The sequence below is a fragment of the Galeopterus variegatus genome, unplaced genomic scaffold, assembly GCF_000696425.1.
Source record: "Galeopterus variegatus unplaced genomic scaffold, G_variegatus-3.0.2 Scaffold3845, whole genome shotgun sequence".
NCBI lineage: Eukaryota > Metazoa > Chordata > Mammalia > Dermoptera > Cynocephalidae > Galeopterus > Galeopterus variegatus.
Window position 1 is genome coordinate 138,451 of NW_007729956.1, and position 12,287 is coordinate 150,737.

The 12,287-nt window shown below is 34.3% G+C and overlaps 1 long non-coding RNA gene and 1 pseudogene across 1 annotated transcript; both read left to right on the plus strand.

Annotated features, from left to right (window-relative positions):
• Positions 1-799: 799 nt before the first annotated feature.
• On the plus strand, positions 800-3,834 carry LOC103601713. Its single transcript, XR_551470.1, has 3 exons — positions 800-894; positions 977-1,050; positions 3,190-3,834. It is a non-coding gene; the product is annotated as an uncharacterized LOC103601713 (long non-coding RNA).
• A 3,947-nt stretch (positions 3,835-7,781) lies between these two features.
• On the plus strand, positions 7,782-11,980 carry LOC103601714 (annotated as a pseudogene).
• The last annotated feature ends 307 nt before the right edge of the window (positions 11,981-12,287 follow it).

Below are 12,287 nucleotides of genomic sequence, written 5' to 3' on the forward strand. Positions count from 1 at the left end.
GCTCACTGGCTGAGCGCAGTGCGGGCGACACCAAGCCAAGGGTTGCGATCCCCTTACCAAAAAAAAAAAAAAAAAAAAAAAAAAAAAAAGAATTTAGAGGTCAGAACAGATACAGCAGAAGTGATTTTGCCCTGAATAATGGTGAAATAAAAATGAACCTTCATCATCAAAAAAATAAAAAATAAAAAATAAATGTGTTCATAATGAAAGGGCTTCAAGGAAAAGAGCTAACTTTTCCCCAGATGGATGCAGATACTGTGAAACTTTGCTGCAACAATATTCACATCAGCAATAGGGATTGGGCTATGGGGAGGGGGGTGGAGATTGCTGTTTACTTTGTGTAAATCCTATAGAGTTGCCAGAGGAGTGAGAACAAACAGCTGTTAAGAAAGACCAAGCTGTCAATATATCTAGCTTATAATTAATCCAGAATTCGAGAAGGATGTTTTAAAATATTAAATGGTCTATTTATGTCAACCTACAATAGATTTTGCTTACTGCCTTTAAAAAGAAAACTGAATACCTCAAAAGATTGGTTAGGAATCATTGGGTTGTTGATAGATGGTAATTCTATTATGCAAAAGTAAATGTAACATTAGTTTCCCTGAAGTATAACTAGTTTCAAATCTTTTTTTAAAATTGAGTTTTAAATCCTATCAACCTTAAATATATATAACACTGACTAATAATAGGACTTGTTAATCGATAACTTTGATTTATTTATGTCATAGGTTCCTTTTCTGAAGTAGGGAATATCTTTGAAATATAGTGTGAAATATTTTTCATTTCTGTTTATTTAAGGTGCAGAAGATAAATGTATAATAGAAGGCAACAACTGTACATTTATTCGTGACTTGAGTAGAATTAAACCTTCAGGAAACACGGAAACACTAGGTAAGTATTTTTTTTTTTTTTTATTCCTTTTTGGATTGGAAACAGACCTTCATCTTATTTTTCTTGTTTTATTTTCTTGCAGAATTACTACTGAAGGAATTTTTTGAATATTTTGGCAATTTTGCTTTCAATAAAAATTCCATAAATATTCGACAGGTAAATAATGTTTTAATATTTGGTGAATAGGTATCTGGTCTTCTACTGGACTAATATTTAATTAGTTTAGTTTTAAAAGCATGTAACAGCTCTTATTTTGTTTCAGCTGCACAGTAATATAATAGATAATAATAAGGAGGTTGATGACTCAGGGAACTAGATAACTTGACTAAGAGTAGTCATCTAGTCATTTGAAAGAGCAGTAGCCAGCTTTTAACATCTACTTTTGTCACTGTGCCACAGTACTTCCTCATCACTTAGTGCTAATACCGTATCTTTCAAAATACAGAATATATTCTGAAAAGTTTTCTGGAAAACCTAATTTTACATACATTTGTTTTCAAACTGGATTTGTATTCCTGTGGAAGAAATTTGATCCATAGTCCCAAAGATAGATTTTAGTGATTCCCTCAGTTCGAACCCTTAGGATTTAATTTATTTAGAGCAAATGAATTTATGATTTGAGTTTTTCTGAGTAGCTGGAATGATGGACATTTTTCTAAAAAAGAAAATCAGGGCAGAATTCTAGGCAAAATTTGTTTATAAGTGGGGATACTTGTGATAGCTCCGTGTTTGAGTTTATTCTCTTCAGCATTTGGATATTTGGTTACAAACCTTTTAAGATTGGCTTCGTGAAACACAGACTGTCCCAGATATTTTTGTTGTTGTTTCTTCAGCTCTCCTTTTTTAATTCTTCCCTAACTCTTATCCTGTTCATGGAGACTTTGTTAAAGTAAAAGTGTGGGGAGGTGAGAGAGAAAGAGGACAGAAAGCTCTTGAATGCAATATAAGAAAAGGGTCACCAAACATACATTCTGTATCCTTTTTTTTTTTTTTTTTTAAACTATAGAGCTCTGAGATGACAGACAGTCAAAACCCCTGCTGAGCAGTGGCATGAAAGATGTTAGGGAGTAAACAGGTGCTGTGCACACTGGAGAGTATTGACCGCTGGCTTTGTAATATATGAGAAATATTTGTGGTATCATTTGAAAGAGGAAAAGATATATAGACTAACAGTGGCTTACCACTGTTTATTTGATTCATAGCTTTAGCTTTTCTTTTTATTTCTGGCAGAGCCTCATTGTTGATTTTTAGGAAAGTAATAGAAAGTTTTTAGTGTTCTAAATGAATAATAAATAATCCTTTGTTCCTTCTCTTCCTTTTCCATTTTATACTTGGGAAATATTGGTTTACTGTATGTAATGTAAGGATTCTCGTTTTGTATGTTTCTTTTCCTACTGTAATAGGTGTGTTTTTAGCAAGTCTCAAAAATAAATGCATTAACTTATTTTCTGCCATTTTTCTTTTTTATTTTCTTTTTTCTTTCAAGCTCTATTTTGTTAGGTAAAAGTTACATTATTGGAAAAATACAAGTGGCTTACAGAAGTTCTTGGAAAGATTCATATTATCTTTTAGTTACATTTTTCCATGATGTTTTTGAAGTACCCTCATACTTTTGTTGGTTGACTTAATCCACATACTTCTCATCTAAATAGTGACGTAATTATCTATAGATTATAAGCCTAAATTATTTTTCTTCAAAAAATATTCATTAAACTATTACAGGAAAAAAAATAGAAGTACACACTTTCACACACACAACATGCACATGTACCCAACACTTGCAACAACAAGGGTACTCCCATTTGCAACAACATGCATGACCTGGAGAAACTTATGCTAAGTGAAATAAGCAGAGCACAGAGGGATAAATACTGCATGTACTCACTCATATGTGGGAGCTAAGAGTGAAAGGAAGGAAGGAAAGACCACAGTAGTGAGATGGTTGGTCTTACAGAGGGAGTGAATGTCCATAGGGCTACAAAGGGGGGATGGGGGGGAGGAGAAGGGGAAGGGAGGCTGGGGGATAATTGGGTGGGGACATGGGTTACAAAAGTAATTTCTGGTAATGGGTATGCCCCCATTATGAACCTGGCCCTCACATCATGGGCATGAGGGGTGACAATTAGCTTTGTATCTCATGAATATTCTTAATAAATATATATATTAAAAAGAAAGAAAGAAACTTAATGCTGGTATTTTATATGTCTTTGACATTTTATTAAATTAATCGAACTGTTCTTATATTTCAGCTCTTCATGTATTTATACATTTTTTCTTCTGTGTAATAATCTTTAGGGAAAGGAACAAAACAAACCTGATTCTTCTCCTCTGCACATTCAGAATCCTTTTGAAACTTCTCTCAACATAAGTAAAAATGTAAGTCAAAGCCAGTTGCAGAAGTTTGTAGATTTGGCCAGAGAAAGTGCCTGGATTTTACAACAGGAAGGTCAGGATAGACCATCGCCATCAAGTAATCAGCCCTGGGGGCTGGCAGCCCTCTTGCTACCATCTATAGCAAATGGAATGGCTCTTGCCAGAAAGAAAGGGAAAAAGCCTATAAATGAAACAGTTAAAAACTTGTTAGAATCCATAAAGAGTAACAGTGCAGAAAATTCCACAAACACCCACAGGAAAAGAACGACCAGTCCTCAGACATAATGGCTCCTACTTTGCTTTGAGAAGTGACCGTATCCTGTAAAATGGTCTTTGGAGTACCTGGAAGAACTGGTATGAAACTTCCACAGATCTCGACTTTCATCTGATGTCCCTTTTCGTGACCTTCTCATTGGCTCCCTTTATCTGGTTGGAAGTTCTGGGATGTTTTCAGTCTGATCAGTCTGATACCCAGTGGCACTTTATTAAAACATCAGCCATAAGGAACGGGTGAGAGGAGATTGGAATGTACTTTAACTAAATAAATAAACTATATGAAGCAAATGGTGAAAATCAGTTTTAGCATCAAATCATTGTTGATATCCACGACGGTCCCTGGTTGGAAAATATTTAAAAAGACTTCTTCTTATGTACATATATAGGTGATGAATACAATAAAGCTTCAAAATTTGGTAGTACTCTTTAATATGTATTTTTATATTTTCTTATTCACATACAAATTAAAACAGGTTGGTACTGACATCTAAAAATGTTTCATGTTCTAAGCCAAATAAATTAAAATATTGATATGTTGTAGTTAGCCTTTCTGTTTTCAAAAATAAAACCCTGTTTCTACTAAAATGTGATATTCCCAATATTCCTTCACTTCTCTTTTGAGGACTCTCCTCTTGCTGTAGGAAATAGATATATATTGAAATATAATTTCCATTACTTCCCTGTGGAATAACTTTCAGTTAAAGAAGCAAGTAGTGTAGTGTTTAAAAACACAGACTTGAACCAGACTGGCTCCATGTCAACTGTCTCCTGGACCCCAGTTGTTTCTTCTGTGAAATAGGGATGATAATAGAGCCCACTTTACCAGATCATTCTGAAGATTGAGGTACATAGGAAAGTGCTAGATCAAGAGCCCAGTACAGAGTAAATGTTATTTCCTCTTTAGCTATTACTTTTCAGTATTTGTGGTATATAATTTTGCTTGCTCCTCAATATTCACATTTAGAATTTGTAGTTTAAAGTTTCCCGTTTAAATTTTAGGTCAAATTGCAATGGTCCTGCTTGGGATATATTGAGAAACTCAGTAATAGAATTGTTAAGAAGCAGTAAGTTCTGTATTGATGTGGCTATATGGGGTTTTTCACATCTGAAACCAACATATGAGTATCATTGTTCTTTTATACAGGCAGTGTCTAAACTGAAAGCCATTTTTTATTCTTTCTTTAATGAAGTTTATTCTGTTGTACCGAAAATCCATATGATTAAAAATGCTTAAGAGGCATAATTATTTAAGAATTTCTAAATCAAATGATTTTTTTCTTCTGTTCACAGATGTTTGATCAGACATTTTCTTTTGTAGGTTGGTGTTAAGTCTAAAATGGTTATTTAAGCACATAAAGTATGTGTGTGTGTTACTATTTTCTTTTTTTTTTGTTTTTTGTCTTTGTAATATATAGAACAACCTTGACACTGTAGGTCTGTTTTATATTTCAGAATGCATAGGAGTCAGGAAGAGGAAAGCATGTTTGGAGAACTAGAGGTCCAGATTGGATGGGATGTAATTTTTACTGTGATACTAAGAAGAGTTAAGGTTAAGTGAGATCTACCAATTACAAGTTAAGGAGGTTGGGTATATTTTCAGTGATAAGCCATTGACAGTTTTTGGTGCAAGGGATTAATAAAAAAGCAGTGCTTTTAGATGACTAATCTGTTGATCCCAAGTAGTTGTAGATCAGTGCTTCTTTTTTTCTAATAGCGAATTTGGGTACCATAGTTCCCATCATTAAGTTAGATAAAATTAAGTTAGATAAAATTTTTACAAATGTCCAGAAGCTGACTGACTCTCATATATGTCAGAAGAGTCTTTCTCTTTCTCCTCAGCATTTAATAAGAAAGTAACACTTACATAGTTTAAAGCTATCAGCAGGAAATATCAGGTCATGACTTAACATATAATTTTATGTAAAGCCTTATTAATGAGAAATTCTTTGCAGTATATACTTGGAAAAGAATGAAAATATGACCACAAATCACTTTTCACCTTGGTATGATGTTGGAAAATTTATTTTAAATACTTGAAAGGCTTATTTTGGTTTCCATGCTGACTTCAATTACTTGTAGATACAGATTCCAAAGAATATAAACATTACAGCGTTCCTCTGGAATTCCCATGGAGCAACTCCCAGAAAATGTCTATTGTAGATAGAATCTTTAATCTGTAGTATCTATGATACAAGATATATAAAATCACAAATTATTTTTAAAAACTTTATATTTTAAATGTGATTACTCATATTTTATGTTATCTGTGTGTGTATATCCACCAACCTTTTAAGTACTCAGTAGAGTCAAAGCTAGATTAAAGGCATTATTCACTTTTTTTGTCTACTCGTACATGAATACATTTAAAACTTTTTTCCCCCATGGCAAAGTTCTAAGCTTTTAGAATGTGGTACTGAGTATACTTTAAAGAAAGTATTAGAAAGATAATACTTGAAGCTGTAAATATCATACTATGATGAGTACATGGTATGGTAAAATACCTAATTTGGAATAGGCCAAGTCTAAATTAATGAAAAATTGTAGATTGTTGCTTTTGTCTGGGTTTATTTTGAATTATTTCATATTATAATTCCAGGGTTCAATCCCTGTACCGGCCAGCCACAAAAACAAAAATTATAATGACTACCATCAAATAAAATGATACAAATTAATGACAAGATTACAAATTAAGTCTGCATTATGTTTCATGTAATCAAAATTCTTTAACATGTTTAACTTTTTAGGTACGATGAAAGTCTTACATTTCTTAAGCTTTTCCTATTATAAAGTTAGTAGTACTTGGCTTAGAGTAATGCAGCTTAATGATTAGAGTTTTAGTTAACCTTTGATAAGTTTATTATACATGGCCTTGAAGAGTGAAGTGAAATAGTATATTGACATATACTTTATAGTTCTACATTGTCTTAAAAATGACAGTAAAAGGTAGATTATGAAGGTGGCTGATGTCTTGCGATGGAAGCAATCTATAAAACTTCATTATGGAGAATTTTGAACACAGGCAAAAAGCTGAAAAGTATAATGAGCTTGTGTATAAGTATATATGGTATACTTATATATGGTATACTTATAAGTATATATGGTATATATTACAGTATAAGTATAATGAACCTGTTTCAACAATTAACTCATGTCTAATTGTCTTTAATTTGTAACTCCATCAGTTTACCACTTCTGTATTATTTTAAGCAAATTCCAGTTTATCATTGTAACATTTTATCTGTAAATATGTCAGTATATTTAAAAGATACAAACTTTTGTTCTATCATAATCACAAAACCATTGTCATACCAATGGAACAAACAAAAATAATAATCTTTAATAATTTCATCATATTCAATTACTTTTCAGATTTCCAATTGTCATGGATATCACAATTGTTTTTTTCCAAGTGTATTCATTTGAATCAGGATGCAATTACAGTCCACATATTGTAATTGCTTAATCTGTTTCTTAAGCCTCTGACTCTAGGTTTCTGCTTCATGTTTTTTTTCCTCTTGCAATTTATTGAAGATATAGGTTTGTCTTGCAGTTTCCCACAACATTGATTCTGCTGATTATGTTAGCACATACAATTATGTTCTGTGGAGTTGTTCATCATTACTTAATGACTCAAAAATATTTTTTACTGGTTTTAGAAAACTCAATTTTCTTTTCAAATATTGTTTTGACTCCATTTACCCCTATTCCTCTAGGATTCCAATTATATTTGCTAGGCTTTTTTGCTTAATTCCCTAAGCCTCTCATCTGTTTTCCCGTATTTTCTATCCTTTTGTCTCTCTTCATTCAGGGAATTTACTTCTAATCTGTATTATAGTTTATCAATTTTTTCTTCATCTGTGTCTAATTTGCTAAACCAATTTATAGAATTCTCAATTTCAGTATTTTTTTTTCAGTTTTAGAATTTTCATTTAGCACTTTTTTCAAAAATTTTCTAATATTCTGTGAAAATTCTCTGTCAGATCTTTGATTCTCTTGTATTATAAATAGTTATTTTAAAGCCTGTGTCTGATACCTCAATTATCTAGTTCCCCTGTTGATCTGTTTCTATATTTCATGATGTTAATTTCTCTCCTAGTACAACTGATGGTGACGGTGGTTGTTATCTTACGTGATAACATTGTATGTGAAAAACAGTAGGAATTACTTTGAGAGAGAATGATGTTATCTTCCTTCAGAAGGGATATATTTTTGCTTCTGGAAGATGGGTAGGGGTGTTTATGATCTTTAATCATTTTAATCCCAAAAGGGCTCGAGATCTTGAAGCTGGATTCTGTTCGTTTCTAATTCATCTTTACTCCGAGAGTGTAGCACTGTGTTGTGGGCGAGATCGTAATTCAGAGCCAGGAGTGCTTACTGGAGCCCTTTCTCCTTGGTACAACCTAACCTCATTTTTGTCTTGATTCCTTGTGAGTCTTTTGAAACCCCTGCTCAGTTCTGAACTATTTCATCAGCAGATGTCCCTAGAGGAAAAGCGACCCCAAATACTAGGCTCACCTGTATACATTTACTTCTCCACAGTCCTGTAATTTTTTAAATCTTATGGGAATGTGTACTATTCATTTAGTTTGCATCCTTCTAAGGAACTTTCAAATTATGTCTCACTCGCCAGTGCCTATTCAGTTGGGCTTTGGATAACAGTGCAAACATTTGGCTGGAATGAATGCCTGGCTCACCACTAAGGAAAGCAAATGTTCTGTGCTCTGCTTCAGAAATTAGAAATTGCCAGCTTTTATTTCTGCACTGTGACTTCCTCACAGAGGATCTTGTACATGCCAATTTAAAGTTTAAATTTATGCCACATGTGAATATGTGTACAAAATTCCCAAATAAGAGTGGAGAAAATCTCTTCTCTTTTCAACCATATTGAGACACCTCAAACAACTATGAAATGCACTTTTTCTTCCAGATTTCTGAAATATTTATCTAGGCTGAGACAAAGAATGAAACATTTTAGGCCAAAATACTTCTTGAAAATTTTATGATTTATGAGAGAGAGTTTTAAAAAATCTCTTTGGAGCTTTGAGCGTATGTTAGTATAGGATATCTTATTCATGGACAAAAAATTTAAGTCCATTTATTTACATAGGTGAAATAATTTAGATGTTTCCATAGTATGAGCAAGTTTTTCTATAATGTATGACTATTTCATATTTGTAGTTTTTTAGCAATGTTATCAGCTTATACTTGTTTAGGAAAGAGAGAAGTAACAAAACTTGCTGGCATTATTTTGAGTTAGTTTTCAACTTGTATTTATAATTTGCTATATATACTCTAGCGATAATTTAGATGTTTCCATAGTATGAGCAAGTTTTTCTATAATGTATGACTATTTCATATTTAGTTTTTTAGCAATGTTATCAGCTTATACTTGTTTAGGAAAGAGAGAAGTAGCAAAACTTGCTGGCATTATTTTGAGTTAGTTTTCAACTTGTATTTATAATTTGCTATATATACTCTAGCATTACTGTATTTCCAGAGACTTTAATTCAAGTCTTTATATATTTAATGAAATGATATGAAAACTGAAATTATTTGATGTTTTTATGTTATTTGCTCTGGAGAAAGTGCTTCAGACTTCTTGATGTTTCAGCATGAAAGTTGTGTTAAGCAGTATTTGAATTTAAATGTGGTTTAAAATGTTTTAATTCTACTTTTGTACTTCCCGTTTTCTAAGCAATATTAGCTATATTTGATCTTGATGAGGAAAGACTTGACTATGGTTAAAAATGTGCAGTACCATCCTGGAATACATTTTAATCACAGATTAATAAAACATGTGTAGCATGATTTAGGAGAAAATATTTTAGGCCATTAAATTTAGTTACATAAGCTACAGTCTGTTTTAAATTCTGTGCAACTAAAATCTGTTTTGCTTTAAAAAGAAAAAAAGTTCAAATTACACTGGAAAATGTAGAGTATTTGTTTTCCAAGTCCGTCAAAAACATACCCAATCACACATTTAGGACGTTTTAAAATACCAGTTTTAGCCTTTTCAATTTAATGATTGTTGTTATCAATGTTCTTATCTATACTTGAAAGTACTTAAGAACACTCTGATTTGGCTACATGTTTCTCATACCACCTCCTTGGTTCAAATGCAGTTCTTTTCTCTGATACGGAATAAACTATAAAGTAAAGGACAATGCCTGGCACATATTTGGTAATTAGTAAATATTACTTTCTTTCCTTTACCCTCTCATATTCTTAGCCCATTATTTTAAAGCTATTAAGAAAACAATACCAAGAAAAATTTAAGAGCTCAGCTTCCATTCTAAATCTTTAAACTTTCTAGAAGAAAGTTTCAAAATAATGCATGGTGATGTAGGCAAAATTCTATGATGGACTTCAAGAGTCCCATCCCTGGAGTGCATGCCCTGTATAATCCCCTCCCCTTAAGTGTTATTGCAACCTGTGGATATGGTAGAATAGCCACTCCCTTGATTGGGTTGCATTAAATGGCAAAAGTGATGGTATCATTATTTCTGTGATTATGTTATATGTTATGATTCCTTAGCAGGCTCGAGAAATTCCTGCTGGCTTTGAAGAAGTAAGCTGTCATGTTTTAAGAGGGCCACATGGCTAGGACCTGAGGGTAACCTCTAAAAGTTGAGAGCAATGTCTGCCGACAGCCTATAAATAGTCAGGGATATCAGTCCCAGCCAGAAGGAGACTGAGAGTTTTTGTCATAACAGGTTTGCCGCCAGAATACAGATGTCAGAAAACCACCTCTAAATCAAAGCCAAAACGGGAAAGGCAAAGACTCATCAACATTGCTGTCATTGGACATGTAGATTTGGGCAAGTCCACCACTACGGCCCATCTGATCTAAAAATGTGGTAGGAACGACAAAAGAACAATTTAAAAATTGAGGAGATTGCTGAGATAAGAAAAGACTTCTTCAAATATGCCTGAATATTGTATAAACTAAAAGCTGAATGTGAGCATGCTATCACTGTCGCTGTGGAAATTGGAGACCAGCAATGTTATGTGATCATCACTGATGCCCCAAGACAGACTTTATTAAAAACATGACTATAGGCACATCTCGTGAGCATGCTATCACTGTCGCTGTGGAAATTGGAGACCAGCAATGTTATGTGATCATCACTAATGCCCCAAGACAGACTTTATTAAAAACATGACTATAGGCACATCTCGGATTGTGCTTTCCTCATTGTTGCCTCTGTTGGTGGTGAATTGAAAGCTAGTATCTCCAGGAATGGGCAGACCTGTGCACATGCCCTTCTGGCTTATGCACTAGGTGTGAAACAACTAATTGCTGATGTTAACAAAATGGATTCCACTTAACCACTCTACATCCAGAAGAAATATGAAGAAATCATTAAAGAAGTTGGCACCTACATTAAGAAAACAGGTTATAACCTCTGCATGGTAGCATTCGTGCCAGTTTCTGGTTGGAATGGTGACAACATGCTGGAACCAAGTGCTAACATGCCTTGGTTCGAGGAGAGAAGTTCCCCCAGAAAGATGGCAATGCCAGCGGAACCACGCAGCTTGAATCTCTGGATTACATCCTGCCACCAAATCATTCAGCTGACAGACTTTTGCATCTGCCCCTCCAGGATGCCTACAAAATTGATGGTATTGGTACTGTCCCTGAGGGCCAGCTTAAGACTGGCGTTCTCAAACCTGACATGGTATTTACCTTTGCTGCAGTCAGTATTACAACCGAAGTGAAGTGTGTTGAAATTAACCATGAAGCTTTGAATGAAGCTCTTGGGAACAGTGTGGGCTTCAATGTCAAGAACATGTCTGTCAAAGATAGTTGTCATGGCAGTGTGGCTGATGACAGCAAAAATGACCCACCAATGGAAGCAGCTAGTTCCACCACTCAGGTGATTATCCTGAACTAAGTCTATGCTGGCTGTGCACCTGTGCTGGATTGTGACAGCTCACACTGCTTTGCTAGTTTGCTGACCTACAAGGAGAAGAGATAGTTGTGATGGAAGGCGGTCATAAATTCTTGAAATCTGGTGATGCTGCCATTGTTGATGTAGTTCCTGGCAAGCCCACGTGTGTTCAGAACTCTGACTATCCCTCTTTGGGTCGTTCTGCCGTTCATGATATAAAACAGGCAGTTGCTGTGGGTGTCATCAAAGTAGTGGACATGAAGGCTGCTGGAGCTGGCAAGGTCACCAGGTCTGCCCAGAAAGCTCAGAAGGCTAAATGAATATCATTTCTAATACCTGCCACCCCAGTCTTCATCAGTGGTGGAAGAGCAGTTTCAGAACTGGTGGCCTCAATTGGCCATTTAATAATAATAGTAAGTAATAATACATCGTAAAACCTTCAAAAGGACAGGAGAATGTTTTGTGGACCATTTGCATGTGTGGCAGTTTTAAGTTCTTAGTTATAAGTATTAGTTATTAGTTTTAAAAATCAGTACTTTTTAATGGAAACAACGTGAACGAAAACTGTCACAGAATTTTTAAACCCATTAAAACAAAGTTTGATGACAAAAAGAAAGGGGTGGGAAAGAATGAGATAATAAATACGAGCTTTTAAGAGGATCCTGAGCTTCAGGTGAGATCACACCCTGGCTAACACCTTGATTTTAGCCTTCTGAGACCCTGAGCAGAGGACTGGTTAAGTCAGTCTCTGCCTCCTGAGCCACAGAAACTGTAAGAAAATAAATGTATTTTGGTTTAAGCTGCTGAATTTGTGGTAATCTGTTATGCAGTATCGAAAATGAATACACATGG